General features: G+C 34.3%; 1 protein-coding gene across 10 annotated transcripts in view; it reads right to left on the reverse strand.

Annotated features, from left to right (window-relative positions):
- ATP8B (ATPase phospholipid transporting 8B) overlaps positions 1-20,860 on the reverse strand; it is a 76,552-nt gene that overhangs the window by 34,428 nt on the left and 21,264 nt on the right. Inside the window, exon 1 of one of the 10 annotated variants that reach the window (XM_069132154.1) lies at positions 11,327-12,493. The exons of the other annotated variants lie outside the window; for them this stretch is intronic. The gene's annotated coding sequence lies outside the window, so the exon portion shown is untranslated. Of the gene's footprint in view, positions 1-11,326; positions 12,494-20,860 lie in introns of those variants that run through there. 10 annotated transcript variants of the gene reach the window in all.

Here is a 20,860-nt window from a genome sequence, read left to right on the forward strand (position 1 = left end):
ACAGACACAGGACGACAGAGTCCTCACTTCGTTCAACTACAAGCAACGAAGACTACAGACACAGGACGACAGAGTCCTCACGTTCGTTCAACTACAAGCAACGAAGACTACAGACACAGGACGACAGAGTCCTCACGTTCGTTCAACTACAAGCAACGAAGACTACAGACACAGGACGACAGAGTCCCAACTTAGTTCGGTTAAGTGCTACAACGAATACAAATAAAGTACCGTCTGAATCTAACACTCGAGTTATTCCATCTGCTCCACCTTGAACGTTAAGTCATTCGAGGTACGCGATATCGACCGATCGGTTTGACCTGACCGGTTGCTCTTTAGTCGATAATACGCAACATTTATCAATATAATAAATTTTATTTCGATGAGAAACTGTACCTGTCCCGAAAAGTACAGCTTGACTGTAAGTGCAAAATTTAGAATTATTGAATCGCACTTTATCCTGCTTCATCATTTTACACTATAGCAAGAGGGAAGCAAAATAGTGACGTGAACAGAAGTTAAGTAAACTAAGTAAAGTACTTGGTACGAAGAATCTATAACTTGTATCACTTTCATCATCGCCAGTACATTTTTAAGCAACCACGCAATTCGTGCAGCAAGTGGGATATGAAAGCCGAAGGGCAATGGGTCAGAACTACACACAGGTGATCCATAAGAACCAACGAGCTTAGCGGTCAATCGAAGCAAAGTCGCGACGTCCGCGATCTTATTCCGTATGCATGTATCCTTGGATTCAAACAGTAAAGTTTTTCATATCTGACGTGTTCGTACATAACGAAGAGTTGCATTAATAAAGCAGGGAACTTCTTTCACGTTATAAGTTTATTAGAAATCACGATGAAACACGCCTACTATAACAACTTCACATTATCATTTTCTCTTGAATAATACCTAACGTTTCTTCTTCTTTAAAGCACATGGTCGTAGTTGAATCATAAAGGATAATGACACAATTTAATTTAGATTTGAATTAGATTACTTAATTTGAAGTATTTAATTTTGATATGTTTTATTTTACGTTTCACGTGATAAATGCCATTGATGGTCTTTGTTAGATATAATACAAATTACAACGCAATTCAGATTAAAGTTAGATTACTTAATTTATAATAAATATTTGATTTTAGCAATTTAGTATTTTATATTTTACGTAAGACGTGTCATGAATGATATTTATTACATAAAATTAGAGTATAAATATAATACAAATAAAAATTCAGTAACTTGGCTCAAATCGATGATTGGTCAATCAATAATTGAAGGATATTAATTAAACGTTATTTGCACTTGAGGCAAGTTTCATAGGTATATGAAAAAATGATGCGATAATATTCAACAGCAGGGAGTTCCGACAGTGTTAAATTCTTCATAGTTCCATTTCCGTTTCGCCTGGTGGTTTCGCCCGATATCGAACCGAATAACGCGTGCACTGCTCGCCCGCTTGAAAATCATTCCACCTTCCGTAAATATCATAGGTTACCTTTACCAGTGATTCATCGAAACACCAGTTGATTGGAATCAACGCGTTGAATGGTACGATCAGCAGCCGAATTATGGTAATCTTTGGGTACATTCTGATTTAAAAGGAAACGCTATAAACAGTATATGTACGTATAGCATCGTACAAGTAACAGTATGGCTCATAAAATGAAGTTTGATAAATCAACTGTTAAACTCTAACTAATATGTAGTTACAGATATGTAGAACTAGTTTTATCGTTACAGAATCATCGACTTTTTAATATACCCTTTATAATACGCTTAGATCATATTTTCAGAATGTTATGGTGATATGAAGCATAAAAAGCAAAAAAAAAAAATATTTCTAAACTCTGTCTTTCGAAGGTGAAAGGTCCAGCAAAAGTTAGTCAGCCGAGTGCCAAAGCACTTTCGTACTAACTTTCGTACAAATTTCTATTGAATACAATTTTTCTCATTTTTATCATAAAAGAGACACGATTACGTATAATATAAGGTTTCAGTTATTTTTAATAGACTAAAGAAAATTATGGAAAACGAAAATACCAAAACAGCTTCAAAAACTACACCCATATGTCGTACTAAATACAAATTTTATTGTACTTACACTGTGAGTCAATTTTACGAATAATAGATATCACCTACCCCTGTTCTTCTAGATCAGAATATCTTTAGGATCACCATTCTTGTACAAAAAATTACAAAACTCCGATTCTACGAATCAATGTGGCCAAGATTACTCTTCTTGAAGCGCCGCGTCGGTCGCTCGGAAAATCGGTTTAAGGGATGACGACTTCGATATTAAAAGCTTGTACATTGTAACGGTGACAGAGGTGTAACGTTAGCGGATCGCACCTGTCGCTATTAACAAAAGCGAAATCATGCTACTAGCGACACTGGCCGTCGACCTACATGGAGACTTCTTCATTGACGAGCATTTTTCATTCCCACTGTATTTGTGACCCCGATAAAACGGTACTGTAGGGGCAATCCTATGGGCTCACAAACACGCAACAATCACAACCCTATCGACTGAAAGCGGCGTTAATCGACCTTTAACTGTAGCCTTTGTCGGCCCATTTCCGAAATTCTACAATGCACGGCAAACATTCGCACGAAAATTTCATGCTTTTCTTTCTATTTTTATCCTCCCTTCGCTGTTTAAAAATAATTTTTACGGTAGTTATTTATAGCGAGCCATTAGAAGGACGAAATTACGCGTGCAACTCGTCCTTTATTGTAGAACTAATATGAAAGAGAACTGTAGGGAGTTCAAGCTTTCAAAGGGTGTAGATATTTATCAACTACAACTTGTTTCAAAAGTTACTTAAATGAATATTTTTTGCCGCTTTCATACATGCTTTTATTACACGTTATAGAAACTGCAAATAAAACTTCGTATTTCGTAATTGAAACACTAGTAGTTTCGGTTACTAACAGCACGTACTATCTCGATACGAAACTGAACAAAAATTGAGATCTTGATAAGTTAATAATCGTGTAATCATAATTTTTAGATAAATCTATTTGTGTAATTTTGTCGTAGTATTATTCTATCTTTTGAGATAATAATACGAGTCATACGTATTATAAAAGTATGAAAAGTATGAAATATATAAATATAAAAGATATAAAATATATTGAAAAAATAAAAAAAAATGTAGATGTCATATAATAGCGTATATTTTATAATCGATAGATTCCGCTCTTTATACTTATAGTCATTAGCCTACAACCTACGACATTATAACTTTCGTCTTTACTCTATTTTACACGATTGTGCGACATAATAAAAAGAAGCTCAGTGTTATTAACATCATTAACGCCTTTCATGTTACGGGTATCAATCTTTCGTTTGAAATTTTATCTCTAGTTTTGAAAATAGTTCGAAATCGAATTATTAGCTTAGAAAGGTAGTGGAGGGAAGCTCTCTTTGAGAAAACATCGAGTCTGTACGCTATTTCGGGGATTTGTTTGATGTTCGTGTCACAGGTTGTTTGCGATGACGTTCGAAGGTTTTAGCTATCGGCATGAATGAGAGTTTAACGTATGCTTTATCCTCCCTGGGATGTTAATTGAGTTAACGCCGTATACGCTGTGTGCGGAATGTAATCTGCAACTTGAGGCTTTGCGAGCGTTGCAACAGATTTTAGCGTGACCGAGTAACACTCTAAACACGAGGAATTTACTCTTCCACGACTTTCAACTTTATATTTCTCTTAACTGCAATTTCCAAAGGTATACTTATGAATATTAACTTAGTGCTCGGCAAACTAACATGAATTTCATCATTTCAAAAGATAACACCGCGAGTTGCACGTACATTTGTGGTTATTAAGTTATACATCGTCATAAGTACAACTTCAAATTACGACAAGGATGAAAATTCCTACACTTTCATTGACTCCGCTTTGCAGTTGTGCATTGGAAGAAGAATATCCGAAATATGTATCTAGGCGTCAACAAGAAGTTATTAAACAAATATAATGTTTATAAAATAGCGTAGAAAATAAGCAAATAAAAGATTAAATAACCAGTATCAGTTTTCTCAAATATGAAATAACAAGAGTTACGAGTTAACAATAAAAAAAAAAGACACGAAAGGAAATCCCTAAAAATTATTTCGATTAGACATCGTCAAGTTTTGAAGAATTTACGTATACCTTCGAAGTTAAGTACGAAGTATGTAACTTTGCATTATTTAAATCTGGTCGTATTAAAACAGATAATAAGTTTGCAGGGCCACGTATTATTAGTAGCAGTCATAAGAAATTATGGAGTTGGATCAATACTGACGTTCTTTCTTTGGGTGGTCAAACGTTTGAAATCGCGTACGAATTGACGTATTTCACAGAAATAACGAAAAATCAATAGGTTTTTAATAGGGTCGTGGCTAAAACATAATCATAGAGTGTGCCAATTTGTCAACGATTTCCACGAACACCGATATAATTTAATGGAATAAATGGGAAGGACGATGAAATCGACACGATAACGAGGTTAACGATATACAGATGAGCGAACAAAGGAATTAGCAATTTCAGATTAATCGTTCGATGCAGACAGACTTAACTTGTAATACTAAAAAGTACTCGAGTATAACAATACGTACACCTTTTATACCATGCATAAGCATACAGTCGTAAAAGTTCGATGTAGAATTATTTTAAACACATAGAAATCAGTGAACATTTGCACGAGGCTAAAAAAATTGAGATTATTCTTAGACAAATTTATAATGCTTATCAGTTACCGTTATCATTACGCAACCGTTCATATTTATTCGAACGACGTAAAATATCGATGGGCTAGTTACTGCGATAATTGAAATTTAAGATATCATAGTCAATGCACGATGAAAATTGTGTTAATTATTTGAACGACAAGTCCATCCAGTAATAACAACTACGTATTTCCTAACTTATGTTTTGTAATCAAACTGGCCTATGATTTATAATTAGGAGTAGCTATAGAAAATCAAGAAGAACTTTGAAGAAAATATATCCTTAAAAAAGGATTGAATTTCGTAGATATTGAACACAGAGAAGACTAACATTTTTCTTTGTATTGTAATGCATCTTTCAACGATATATACATACATGTCAAAGCTCGCTTATTTATGTGTATGATACTTTAACAGGGAATCAAACGCAACGTTAATCTCCGACGAATGTAATCTGTGACAATGAAAAATTTCAAGTGAAATTTATATTAAATGATTTATGTATAAACAACGACGACACTAACAGTAATCAAAGAAACGATTATATTGACCAGTGAAGATCAAGAACGTAATGTCACAATAAAGATAAATTAAATCATACGATAGATTACACCGAGAGTAGAACAAATAAAAAAGTCGCATATGCAGACGATACATACGTGAAAAATGCACTGTCCATACGAGATACAGAGGTCGTCAAGGGGTTAATTTAGATACACAACAGTACCATATACGATGTTGTTTCAGCTCGCGCTTGCTCAAAGAAATCAATTTAGTTCTGTTTCAGTGCTCTCTTGTTTTAAATCAACACAGCGCAGCGTGTCCCTGTTCCAATCGTTAAAATGCGAAGAGAAGAAAAGAAAAAGAAGCATTCGACATCAACTTCATAATAATTTTTTAATAATAATTTTATTCAATTAATAATCGTATAATAAAGGCAAGTGATAAGGAAAAGCTGGAACAAATAGAGTTCTTCGTGTCACGTGTATTTTAAATGCACGGGTATTAATGTGTCAGCATTTTAGTTCGTGCAATTTTTAGTACGCGAGTACTCGTGTAGTGAAGTATATTTAGCAAAGCGAAATACATGTAGACGATAGTCTATATTATTGTAGCGATCTGTTTATACATTCTAATTCATTCTACAGAAACATGGTGTACAAGAGAAATATAACTTTTTGTGAGATCGAGTTCAAGATCGTATGTAACAATTATAAATTATAATAAAGTTTGCTTTTTTCATAATTAATTGCATTTTCTCCTTTTTTGTTCCGTACATAAGTACATGCACATATATGACCATATAATTGGAATTCATACAATGAATATTTTATGTGTAAAAACATTTATGAACATAGGTTTTTAATGTTCCAGCACACGTATCCGATATTCCGTTCAATCGTTTTCGATTCGTAACTACGAAGATCGCAGGAAAAGAATAACCCATTAAATAACTAATTTAAAAGAATTTTATCAATCCTAAATTAACTTCGCTGTTGGCAAAAATTAATCGTATCTATCAATTACTATATGTATACACGTTCCTCGGTTGACGCACATAATCCATCACTGCTCGTACATTATCAATCCTAGCCAGGCTAACACGAGCCATAAAACGAAACACAAGAACTTCAAATTTCCCGTCATCGTAGACGAATAACCACGGTGTTTATCGAACACGAGTCGCTAAAACAAATAAAAGGGGGGGGGGAAGAAAGAATTGTATTATTTCTGTAAGGCACATCGCCACTGCAAATGTTTGATGACGATAAGGAGCAAAGGTATCTCACGTCGCTGCAAATATCATAACGCGAAACACTGTGGGTTGTAAAACAGTCGAGATAACGTTTAACGCTCGGTAAACGCTCAGTCATCGTTTATCGTTTCAAAAAGGTGACCAATAATTTGTATCTTCTTCATGTCAGCCACCACGTTCTCCGCAAGTTCAAACAATTTACCTTTCACCCTTCGCAATTAATGTATCGTCATGCCAGCAGCAGTTTTTCACTGATGACTACGTGTTATGTATATCGTTTCGAGTTTTCCTGTAGCGTTTTGTATTCTTATTTTCGCGATTGCGTTATCTTGCTAACTTAAATCTTATAGATATCGTGCGAGATTTTGTATCTTATTTTTCGTCGAGAGGTTTCGAACGTGACGTTCTACGCAAACATCTTTTAGATAGCCTCGCACATGTTGATACGTTTAGAATTGATACGTGAGAAACTGCTATATTTTGAAGGTACTAATATTGTTTGTGATGAATTTTTTTACCATTTATAGGATGCTTTATAGAATGTGTATATAGCATATAGGGTTCATATTTTCGTGAACTAAAAATATGAAATTCGAGCAGAGATTTGTTTCATTCATTAAATAAATAGATAATGTTGCAGATTACAGAGCCATCCGTTTCTTTCGTTTATTTTGGTCACAATGCCTATCTTATATTTAGTCATTACCATAATACATATCGCATATTCGCTTCCCATTAGTAATTTAAACAAAGAACAGTTATCTCATATTATCTACATTACAACATATCTTTATTATTACAAATAACGACTATGTATCTATTTGTACTGTTTAGATCTAACTTTGTTAGTTTGGTCTATGAAATTAATAATTTTTCACTCACTACATATCAAAGTGGGTACGATACTTTGTCATCAATTTTTCTATTTTGTTTGACGATATGTAATAATTATGAATTACGTTTTTCCAAATAAAATTTTTCATTGCTATAGAAATTCTCACTGTAGTATAGATCAAAGTTGCTGTATCTCTTAAATAATTTTATACGATATTTTAGTGCCACGCCCTCTTCATAAGACTGAAAATTCTCGTCATTAAATGAATTTTTAAAAAGTGATTTCCAAAACTATCTCCCTAAAATTGTGATCTGATAAAATTTCAAACAAAATTTAAGACCACTAGTTCCTATTATACTGATACAGTAAGATAAAAGTAGCAAATTTCGAAAAATCTATCCCTCAATAAAATATAAAATTGTAAAATATTGTATTTATCATACAGCGAAAGTATTTAGCAAAATTCGAAAATCAAGGTCAATTATTACTTAAAAAAATGACCTATTATTTGATAAGAAAAAAGAAATAAATAAATAAGAATATTATAATTATATACTTGCATTTGTTTAAAAAAAATTGTATGAAAGACGCGATCGTACACAGGAACGAATCCACCACCTGTTTGCTGACGCGTGCATACAGCTGAATCGACACACTACGTTTTACCTCTAATTTTAGAGACTTGTACATGGTCACATAAAAAAGATTCACTGAAGTCTTTATATTTTAACACTATTGAAATAAATGTACAAAAGGATATATCTATAGAAAAAAATAGATTTCTCGTTAACAGCTTATTCATACTTTTCAAATAGCAAGAACCAACGCATTTTCAATATTTACATACCACGGTATAATTATTTCAGAATAATTACGTTATAGTTACAGGACTACAAGGGTCGCTAATTGGAGTTCATCGTAGATAACATAAGTTTTAGTTAAAATAATGACAGGTATGGTCGTTAATCATTTAACTGTTTCTGTGCAGTTGTAAGTCGTGCTCCGGATATTATAAACATTATTATAATTTTATGCTCACAAACTTAGATATAAGCTTTTCGTTGAAACAAATCATAACTCTATCAAACCAAGAAGACCAACATTCCTCTATTCTTTCGTCGAAATCAGGAGCTAAGAAACGTATAATTTTATGATTCTATTTCTTGAATACGATTTCGTTTAACTCAGAGTCCACAAAAAAATTGAAACTTGCACAAGAAGTGGCAACTAGAAGAATTTGCGTCGACCAGATCATAAAACCAATAAAACAACAATGTGTATCTGACGAATCAGACGCGTGTTCTAGCAATTCAGCACGTACAATTGATCGTAACATCTTCAAGCGCTGGTATAAATGACTAATATGCCTAGAACGACCATGATCCCGAGTTGATATTGCCCGATTTTGCAACTATCGGGCCAGAAATAATTTCTGGTTGGGAGACGGATAATGGTCTGAAATTGATCTCGATGCGGTTCGCGATTTCTCGCTTTTGTACTCCAATCTTTTTCACGCACTGTTCCCGAAAAACGAGGGGCAGCAGAGTTGAACAAGAGGGAACAACCAATGAGTAGAGTATATTTTGCTACGCCATACAAGACGTTTTCAGAGGGTTGGAAACAAAAATGTTTCTAGAGGATTGGGGGTTTGAGACGAAGGGGAAGTAGAGATAATGGAAGAAGCAACTTAACGAGTGTACAGAAATAACGAAGAATGGCCAACGAAGAAAACATTTCAGAAGATGTCTCGATAGTTAGGTGACTCACTTCCTTCTACATGATGGATGAATAACCATTCTAAACTTCTCCTCTAATGAAATGATATTTTAATATTGCGACTTGATAGGATCAACGCGCTTCGTTTAAAACAAGAAAAAAAATAACAGTGCGTTGGAGAGCTTGATGTAGGTCTATTTATAGTTTCCGTGATTAATCACGTAATTGGAAAATGTCTGGTAATTTGATCTTTCTTTCGTTTCTTATAAGTAGACTACAGATATTTACGCAAATTCGTGTATTCTTACGAATGTATTGTAATTGACCCATCTGTTCTCATTGGCTATATATGTGAATATATGTGTATGATTAATATGCAGCAAAATGAAATTTATATTTCGATATATATTTAAATTTGACTTTATTACCTTTGTAGCAAACCCACTTCACACCTTTTACGAATAAAGATGTTTCCGTTCACGATATTTCAGAATTTGAAAAGAAGACATTCGAGAAGATACAAAGACGAAGAATAGGCGATGAAATGAGAATAACAGGATTAAAAAAAAATAGAACCTAGAAAATTGTTTTATTTATAAAATATTGTGAAGAACGCTTTACTTGGAATATTTTATATATTTTTGCATGTTATATGTATTCCACGCACATTTGTATCTTTAATATACGATTACGATATACGAATTGTAAGCGGAGAAATAGTTAAACGAAAGGTTAGATTAAAATCAAGACCGAAATGGTATAAAACGAAAATACGCTTGCCTTAGCAGCAAATGTTTTACCAGTTTCATCGCGAAACAAAAGTATTCCCTCCGTATGACGGAAGCTCATTTGGAAAACACAGCCAGTACGCATGATGCATACATTCATGATATCACGATTGGCCGATTGCCAACCGTATCTATACACTGTCTACTTTTACTCGAATTTATCGTATTTTTCAACAGTGATCCACGATCGTTCTGGCTACATCGTTTTTTCTTCTCAATCTTTTCACGTTCTTCTTTTATTCGATTATTCGAAAAATTTGTAGTTCCATTGTTTACTCGAGACGAGGTCGATAGAGGATTATTTATAAAAATCCGAAAAAATTATTATGCTACTCGTCAATAAATGATGAAGAGCCACCATAAAAAAAACGTTACATTATACAATACTACACACCATATACAGATCCTCGAAATTAAACTCATCTATTTTCGAACGTCCCGTACAATTTTGTAGAACGCTGATATCATTATACGTTATTTTTAAATTTTTCTCAAATTTCGTTACAAACATCAGTAACCACGTGTTGCCTTAAAAAATCACGCGCAAGTTAAATTCTTAAAGAATTGTAAATTGAAATGTTCCATAATTGCTCATACACATTTTGTTTATACAGTTAACGCATTTTGTTCTTGTATACACAGTTTAATCTGTTTTATTCGAACTTGATCGTATTTATTCTAATCGGTGATATACCGTGGATCGCTACTTATTTCGGTGAATTATTATTCACGATTACGGTACAAGAGCAATGAAAATAAATGTCCAGCATTTAATCGGCCATGTCGCTTAACACGAGATCGGTCGAGGAGTGCGATGTGTTAACGTTTCTCTCATCGATCGCGTGTTACAATGAACTCTTTTTTAGTGCCTCTCCACCCCGTCAGAGATATTGATCCTGACAAATTGTTGAGATTATCGTACGCGATGATTCGCGAATGTCACCGGGAATTTATTCAGTGGCGAGACAAATTAAAGGGGACGCTGGGATATTAAAGTAGATTACACGATCGAAAAAAAATAATTAAATACACATAATTTAATTAATTGGATATTTAGTTCTTTGTGATTCCACGTTGCGAGATGCACTCGATATTGTGCGAATCATATTTTTTTCATGATAAGATTTAATTCGATAGAAATAGGAACCTCTCGCAAGTCAAATCAATCAACTCCACTTTTTATTAATTTCTTCATTACATATATACAATGAACATTTAGGTCTCAAGAAACAAACGACGCTTTCGCATACCCATTCGTCGTAAGATGACACAAATAATGGTAAATTTTAAGGTAAACTGAAGAGACAGTGCTCGTAGCGTCATGTCGTTATTTTTTATGTTATGTTTCAATTTATGGAGTTGATCAATGTGGCTTCTGAACCAATCATATGTAAGCGCAGCTCGGACTTCAAACAATTAAGATCGAAGCACGAACGTAGCACGTGAATTAAAATTATAGATAACAACTAACCAATAATTATCAGCATATAACATGAAATAAAGAATACCTTGAAGAGCACCAGAATTCATGTCTTCGCATAGTAGAAATCACACGTTCTGACGTTTTCACCTTTTGTCACCATAAAACCAAAAACGTATATAAATTTTTAGTTCCAAACTTATACCTCGACAACCACGAAGATCGTGTCCAACCAGCACGGAAACATTGTTCGTCGAGGGAACACTTTAAAAATGTTGCTGAACTGTTCACCGTTCAGATAAAAAAAACCATATTTTCTCATCGGCGAAAAATATCTATAAGGCTTCGATCCGAAGCATAGTTCGTCCAACGTGTCTTATAATCGTAACAACGAATTGATCCCAGTGGGTCAAGGTTGCGAGAAATCCTTCGTAGCGATCGACCACCTTCCCCTAGGTAGATTCAAGGAGTCGAGCGGCAACGAAATCACGACTTTCGAAACTACGTTGCTCGAAAACTGAATCAATTCCATCAACGATCTTTTCAATCTTCTTCAACCGTGGGGAATCTCGATTTTTATCGACGCGGTTCCTTCGAACGAGAACGATCGAAGAAGCCGAGAAATACACAAGTTCGACGACCGTTTAAAAAAATAACTTTCGAGGCACACGGTCGACCTTGCGTTCAATTTTAACCGGTCGTCCACGATCACTCGGTTTATCTATTTCTTCCAATCTTTGCAGATAGAAACGAGTTATTTTCCAGCGATTTCACACTCGTTGCTGTCACTGATAATTATCAAACTTGGCCACGAGGTGCGTCGGCGTTCCCGCGAATTCGCAAAAGTTTCAGCTTTGGAAACTGAAGTGATCGGAGAGTTAAAATAACAGACACTCTATGTCACTGTACGAATCTTCCACTTTGTGACGATTATGCTATTTCTGTTTTTTATTTAACAAGTAAATGCTTTTGTATTTGATCAGCCGCGTGTAACTTGACGGAATGTAACAAAGAGAGGCACTTGGTAAAATCGAGCACGTTTAACTGGCAACTTTCATTCGTCGATGAAAAAATGAAAGAAAATGAGGGAAATGATCGTAGAAGAATAACTCGAGGATGTAAACTCACGTTTCGCGATACCGATCCTCCGGTGTCTCGTGGATCACGAAGAATGAGAAACGTTCTAGCGTGTACACCGATCAGAAAGGCCGTCCGGTCGGAAGCTTACGCCATTCTCGACTGACGAGCAAAACGGCGAAGCGGTATTTCCCCATCGGTGCGCGCCTCGATCGAGGAAAAAGCTTCTGTAGGTGGGGATACCACGACGCCGTTCTACCCACAGGAAAACACGAAAGTTCAAACGACACGCAACGTTTTTAATCAGAGCTTTTATTTTTCTTTCTCTTTCTCGTTTATCAAGAAAATATTATTTGTTACATCGAAAACATCGCGCGATTATATAAATATGTCGTATATGATTCTCATCCTGTTTCTTATTCTTTTCCTTTCTTTTTTTTTTTTTTCGAGAAAGAAATAGAAAAATTTGCTAGGACAAGTACAAACTTTTAGTAATAATTCAAGATCTCTTTCTTTTAATTTGTTCTTTAAAAATAGATGAATTTTATATGGAGTTACTAAATGGAAATTTAATTATTCCCATCTTTTGCTCGTTTAGTTGAGTATTGTTTCTCTTCTCGTTGTGGACAGTGTTTCGTTTCACGTTGAAGGACTCGCAGATGTTTCCGATGTTCCACCGATATGATGTGAATTACCGTATTAACGTAACATATGACCGTAGTGTCGTATATCTGAATATATTTTTTATTTCCAGTAAAAACAGATTTTTAATCGAATATGAATCTTCTTTCTTATTTTTTACTTATGTAGAATGTACCTGTATAATGGTGTTTTATAGCGTGTTAATACCGTTTTATGTTCAAATAAAACGTATACATAAACATAAAAAAGCTTCTTGAAAGAATATTACGTTTGGTTTTAGCCTATACAAAGTTTAAAGATCATGTAAGTAATTATATAGTCGGCGTAAGGTTAGATTACTTTGGAAGATTTAAAAACCGAGTATATACTTTTAGAGATCTTCGAACGCAATTTCAACTAACTTCAATAACAGAAAAGATAATAATTGCATAAAAGGCCGGAATAAATTTTCTGTATTATAATTAACTTCGTAATTAAAATCACGAAACAAACGGAATGCTAATAAATGACACTAACTCATGTCATCGATTAGTTACTAATCTGAATTCAAAATAACTTTGCGTGAAAGAAAGGCATGAGAATGAGTAATCACGCGTGACCTCGATAATCCAAGAACAAAAGTATTTCGATTACGTTCTCCATGGGACTCCGAAAGCGTAATCGCAGCTACTTTCAGTCGAGCTCAGTCACCGACCTAATGAGGATGTGCTTCCGCGAAGAACTTGTGTTATTCTCGTACATATCGTACATTATGTTAAGTAGATTGTATTCTGCGAATGTCCTCTAACAACTCAACAATCAATGTTTACGATCAATATTCATAAAACTATGAAATTACCATTTATCAGTTTCTGTTACATTTTTATTAAAATGGGTAGAAACTTTCTACACGAAGAAATGAATTCTTTCCACTCAAACATACACAATAGCTGACAAAAGTATTCGAATATTAATAGAGAACTTTCACGTATACACTATGTGTGTCATCTAAAACATTTTGAAATTTCATTAGCACTACCACCGTGTTGTATGTTGTTGCATGGATTTTTATGCATTTGTGGAAAATCTGAAGGTGGAAAATTGCACAGAATATACACATATAATATGCAAAAATATCATATTATATTATTTTGTAAGTAAAACATAATCGTCACAAACACAATCGTCTACCTAGGTTGTATTTTTTAAATTACCTTTTTAAAAATTAAGTTCGTAAATATAAATTTACTACGTAGTAATGGAACATAACTGTCACAATTACGCTGATAACGTTCTATAATTATGATGATAAAGGTTTCGTTACTGTGCTAATGAAATTTCATGATGTTTCGTATCACAAACATGATATACGTGTCTACGAAAGGTTTCTATAAATGCTCGAATACTCCAGTGAGCTACTGTACATTCTTCTCAAAGATATATGTATTTGTACTACAAATAGTGGAAATTAGGACACGCATCAAGCTCGAAACACCTTCTAAATAGATAACAATGGTTCGCAATGCTCGCGAGACCATTTCTGAACAAGGCTGTTAATAGCGGCACTGACATTTTAGAAATGCCACGTTACGACATTTTCGAGTACTATTGTCCTAAATTGTTGGGATATGTCATGTGTCAATAAATATTCGCCTGTGAAAATTTCTTATCGTCGAATGTAATAACCGTGCGTCATGTGACGACGCGCAACGAAGAGAGGAAATAAGAAATGTCACATCACACTGTGACGATGGGACTAAACCGACGTTAAACGAGTTCCTCGAAATTATGAATATTGCGCCACTTTTCCAACTTTGTCGTCTTAAGTGATTCAACGTAAACTATTATCATATTATCAAATTAATATCACGATATTAAAAATTTATCAACAATTTTTGATTCGCGTTAAATGCAACAAATTTTTAAAATATTTCTGTCTTTATCTTATCTGTGACCAATCGATACTTCCGGCCGACCTTATGTCCGTCCTGGACCATAAATACCACAAAGTCTGCACACGCAAAATTCATTCACACATTTCTGAGAAAGAATCACTGTGTTTATCGAATGATATCATATGAAAATTCATGATGGGAAAGAACCTGTTTTGTTTTCTTTTCTATTAATCGGTTGAACACGTACTTATAAAGTTTGTGAAGCAATTATCGCATAGATTGATCTACGATAAATCATTCACGTGTTCAATGTCCACAGTTTTCCTTTTTTTTTTTTTTTTTTAATTTTACATCGAACGCCAAAGAGTAAAAGAAATTCAACTGTACAACGTGCAGACGGAGATGAAATATTTTACAAAATTTTATTAATTGATAATTGGATTCATTATTCTAAATTACATAAAAATTACTTTACACCTAAGGTTTAAATAAATGTTACATCACCGGAAGTATAAATTTTTTTCCTACAAGTATATTTTATCACTTGAAATACATCACACATATTTTTACGAAACGATACGAAATATATTCTCCACGCGATATTAACAAAAATCAGTAAGTTTCAAGCGCGCTAAATATTGTAAATTATAAATAATTCAGTTTAAAGGTATAACGAATTTTCAGGTTCAACTAATTTTTCTTAATTGTTCTAATTCTTACAATATTAAGAGTTGCACGTATGGATATCAGTAATTAGCAACGATATTGCGCGACTTAAGCACGAATGAGCTGAGTAGGGCTAACGTTGGTTATCTGTCCAACACGTGTGTTTTCACAGAAGATCTTCTTGTCGTAAATCACGGAGAGAATATTGCAGAAAAAAAAGAGAGACAAGAAACGTAAATGACTATCAGCCAAGAATGACTAGACGAATTTTTATATAAATAAGTATATATATATAATATATATATATAATCGCGTCAATGTGAATTTACATAGGGATTTGGTGCCAAACAATTGTTTCTCGTTTAAGGCAAAATTTATGAAAAGAAATATCTTCGTCGCTATGTAATTTTATCTTTCTTATCTATACGTTCTCGAGTATCGAATCATGTTAAATAACACAGTAATTAACAGCACGATAATTAATACCTCGCTGATTAGATTTTAAAATAAAATATGTGTTTTACGAAGAAGCGCTATTTGCTAATGAATTTGTTTTAGGTAAATACTAGACCATGCAATGAATTTTAAATTACCAACCATATTAACAACAGTGCAGGTTAATTTAGTCTTATCCCAATTATGAAATCTTTCATCGATATTAATTAAACAAATTGCATCTACTGAAAAAAAACCTACCATCAAATTCATCGAAGTATCTCAAATCAACTTTTCATTCTCCGAACTATCATCAACCTATTCAAGCGTAGTTCTGAACATTCTGGGCTTTTTTCAATTATATGTACATTGAAAAGCCAGAACTAGTGTCGTAGTAGTCGATATTAAAAGTAATATTTACGAATAACTGAAGGGCCAGGAAGATCGCGTGACGAACTAATGAAAAGTTCGACGAAACGTGCCATCGTCGGCGTGGCCCTCACTTCTGACTTTACGCTTGAGCTTACGTCAGGCGTGGACACGCCAAACCCAATAATACATCATCGCCCGACGACACGATACTATTTTGTTCGTCTGTCAACGTAAAATTATTTCATTCAATCAGACGACGAAAATATGGATGACACTTTATTGGGCTTCTTTCTCAAGCGACACGGTTCGTCAGCTATTATTAAAACAATTTTCTGACACGATGAAATATCGCGGAAATTTTGTGTATCTTTTTTGAAACACGATACGCTCGCGAAGAACATAATTGTCAAACGCTGTTTGGCAATTTAGCCAATTTTACGGACTTGATTGTATAGAGAGTGTTGGAAAACTGAGCAACATTTGAGGCTCTCAGTAGCGAGACTGATCAACTACATTTCTTCTATCGTTTGCTTACTTTGATTACATAAGTACGCGATCGACACTCAGTTCTCAAGAAATAAGTAATTAATAACAAGTTCATTTTGTTGTAAGAAGATTATATAAATAGTGAGAAATTCTACGGTGACTTTAAAAAACAATGTTTGTAACACCATCGCTTTTCTCTCTGCTTTTTGACTATAAAGCTGATCAATGAGCTGATCGTATTTTAGAACACGTAGAAAGCAATAATACGTTTCAGATCGTTAATGTATTAAGACAGGAAAACAATTATTACTGCATTTACTTAAGCTAACTTGATAAATACTAAACGAGACAGATAGTAATAAAAAATAGTTTCACGTTCTTAAGCAAAATAATGTACACATGTTACATATAATATACAGGGTGGTTGGTAACTGGTGGTACAAGCGGAAAGGGGGTGATTCTACGCGAAAAAAGAAGTCGAAAATATAGAATACAAATTTTTCGTTTGAGACTTTGTTTTCGAGAAAATCGACTTTGAATTTTCGCTCGGTACGCGTGCACTTTATCACGTCTCGTTATAACGGATCTCACTGTAAATCGTTGTCTCGATGGAAAAATTAAAAAAAAAATTTTTTTATTCTATATTTTCGACTTCTTTTTTCGCGTAGAATCACCCCCTTTCCGCTTGTACTACCAGTAACCAACCACCCTGTATAAATCATATTTTTCTATTTTGTGGAATTATCCGACAAGTGGTTAAAAAAGGATTGCAACAAAATTTAAAATAACCAAAGAATATTTAAATCTAAAAATCACCAGTTAGACAGTGTTCGATTATATAGTGTGCGACCGTATCACATTGAAAGAAGATCGCGGCAGACTGATGATAAAAAACAAGATTATTTGCCGAAGATTTATAGGTAAATATTTCTTATCGAAATATGTGAAGAATACTTAACCCTTTTGCTACTATATTTCATTTATGTGATAAAGCTTGCGAAAGGGTTCAACTGCTTGGAACGCTCTTTTTATACGTAATGATAATAATATTCTTTATTTTCAGCCTGACGGCTAAGAAATGGCCCAGGTTCGCAAAATCCTTGGCTTGCAATTCTATCTTAACCTTCCGCTCTTTCAATTTCTATCTTCCTTCTGTTCTTTCATTTAAATTTCTCATTACTCTTTTTATACGTAATATTTTCAGAAGCGTAAGCGTATAATGAAATATATTTCATTTTGCAATCGATGATTATTCGCACGATTCGTCGAGAAACATATATATGAGCCGAGGCTGAAAATTAATTAACTCTATCGCTTCTGTGAAATCGTATTCCCCGAGAATCGAGAATGCCCCGTTGTTTCTTTCAATTGTGCGTAAGCGTTTTCGCTTTCAATTTAATTACTCATTGGAGCAGATATATTCAGCTAATGTTCTATCGTGATATGTATATGAATACGATTATCTGGTAGCGGTTAGAAATAAGGTCGAGAAATATTTCGAGATTAAAAGGAATTTTTTGGAGAATTTCTATATTTTGTCAAGTTTTCTTAAAACCACACTGAAAATTTGTCTCGCCGTCGAGTCGAGAATTTTCCTTCAAATCAGATCGATATAAGAAAAGATACTTTGTCATATAAAAATATCGATATTCTAAACATTTCGGGGAAATTTTTTCAGGGTCAGGTTAGAAATGTGAAAAATACCTCGCGACATTAAAATATCAGTAAAGGTTTTTAATATTCAAAATATCCTGGAGATTTGATAGATTTTAACATGGTTCAAAGATATTCGACGCGACGCGATGTTAAATACCCAAAATACTTTGTAACACATACATATACATACGTGCATATATTAGAATTCTTGAATATTGACAAATTGATTAGTATAATGAGATATCGTAAATACTACATATTATCAGATACTTGATACATTTCTGAACTTAAATTAGCAACCGCGGATAATTATAAAGTGTTTAGAAATATCCAGAGTGCAAAAATATCGACTTATTATTAATCTGTAAAAGTTTTGCTTTCCTAAGTACGTCAAATAAATGCAATTCTCAAAAAATCGTTACGACTGTACATATTAGATACAAGAAACCTTTTTAATCCGTATTTCGTTATTAAGCTTAAATATGCCGAATTTAATCAAAGGAATCACACATTTCCATCGAACCGTGTTTTTCATGCACGAAACAAATTAACTCACATGAAAAACACAAAATCTATAGTGATTCATGTTGTTTCTTTTTTTTTCACAAACCAAGATTTCAAACGCTTTCCTTAATTAAATCATGTCATTTTTTGTAAAAAAAAAAATATTTAAAATTAAGTAGATTTGAAACAACGAACACATGATACACCTAAACCTGTTCAGATCCAACCTAATATTTTAGAAAGCGTAGTCTCTTCGCGTAGCAACGACGGAGCTGTTCGCTTAAGCTTGGAATTGTTACTTTGCGATCAAAATCCTTGGGAGATATGATAATGCTACCGCTATACGTATGTATGTCTTGGAACGTGGAATAAAGTAAGACAGCAAGGTTAGGTAAAATATGAGGAAACATGCGATGTTACTTAAAAAAACAAAGTGTAATATTAAGATAGGATGATTTAAGTCGGTTAAACTGGAACGTCTCAAAATTCAATCTTGAATTTTGCACATTAATGATCAAGCTTGTTGCATATTACGAGACAACGTTAGTCTTGAATATAATAATCACATCCGACTAATTTTCGTTCAAGTTCATCTTGCAAATTTCAATTATCCTTCGACGAATTTCCAATTATAGAAAACAGAAGTAATTACTAGTTGTAAAAGCGCCAATTATAGTTCGCATACTTGGTTATATCCTGTAGTACAAACGTAGCACCAAGTACAACGGTAATTGCGAATAACTATAATCTGAGGAACGATCGTTTTCGCAAATCATTGTACATGATGTCTGTTGAAAACATTTGCATAATCCCAGAACACTCCGCACTGGGATAATGAATCGGTTCACAAGATCCTCTCCTAGACATCATTCTTTAAATCAGTCTACCTACGCTACTGCGTATCGTCTTTCAAACTCATTATATGGTTAAGATGGTTATTCGTGTTATATTCTAATATTTTACCAAGTATATGTCCGCAATAAATGTCGTGTAACTTCCGATCAATTCGAAATTTTATCAACGTGTAATCGTGGCGGTCGTGTTTCATCGTAATACCAATAAAATTTCAAAATATTTTACATAACGCGCACAACACACACGTCAAAAGTTTCTATGCCAATTGTTCTATTCCTTTCGTCAGCCACCGTACTCGCAATAATTTTGAAGTATCCAAATACTTGTGCACGATACACAGAACCTTTACAATTGGATCAAAAACGGTGCAAACGTGTTCCAAAGGTATCAACGGCTGACGGGATTCTGGCGTCTCTGTTTATGTCACTTTTACACGATAACACGTTCCGTATCGTAAAGCGGTTAATAAAATCGGTAGCAGGCCTAGATACGTACCCATTGGGCAAGCGTGCATAATTGACGGCCTGTCTCTACCCCTTTTAGACGTTCGTAATATACAGCGTGGCCTTGCGAAATAACACTGTCTCTCTGTGACACCAGGCACGTGAGAGAGAACGTAATCATCGATGAGCCAATGGAAGCGGACGCTCCTCTAACGACGCGATTCACCGGTAAATTGTCCCTTAATTTTCTTGCTAATTGTTGGAGGATTGTCGATGAAACGGCACGGTATCCAGTGGGATCAGCCGATCGACGATACGCCAAACGGTCTGACTAATCTCGTCGAAATCTCATCGAAAACAACGTCCTACTAAACGAACGACGTTACGTCGAACGATGATTGCTCGTTTCAAAGCCGTCGATCAAGAAACGAACGAATCTGGACGATATTCACGGCTATTCGCCTGTAAACAGCGATTACTTTCGTTCCTGTACGCTCGAACGTATTCGACGGTGATGGAAATTGGTACGAGATAGCTGAAACGTAGCTATTGCACGGTTTATGGGGTAATACCGGCTACCTTATTGAAACGGACATTGTGTTCCTGAGTGGG

This window comes from Bombus flavifrons, chromosome 2 (assembly GCF_040668555.2).
Source record: "Bombus flavifrons isolate JBK064 chromosome 2, iyBomFlav1_principal, whole genome shotgun sequence".
NCBI classification, from domain to species: Eukaryota; Metazoa; Arthropoda; class Insecta; order Hymenoptera; family Apidae; genus Bombus; species Bombus flavifrons.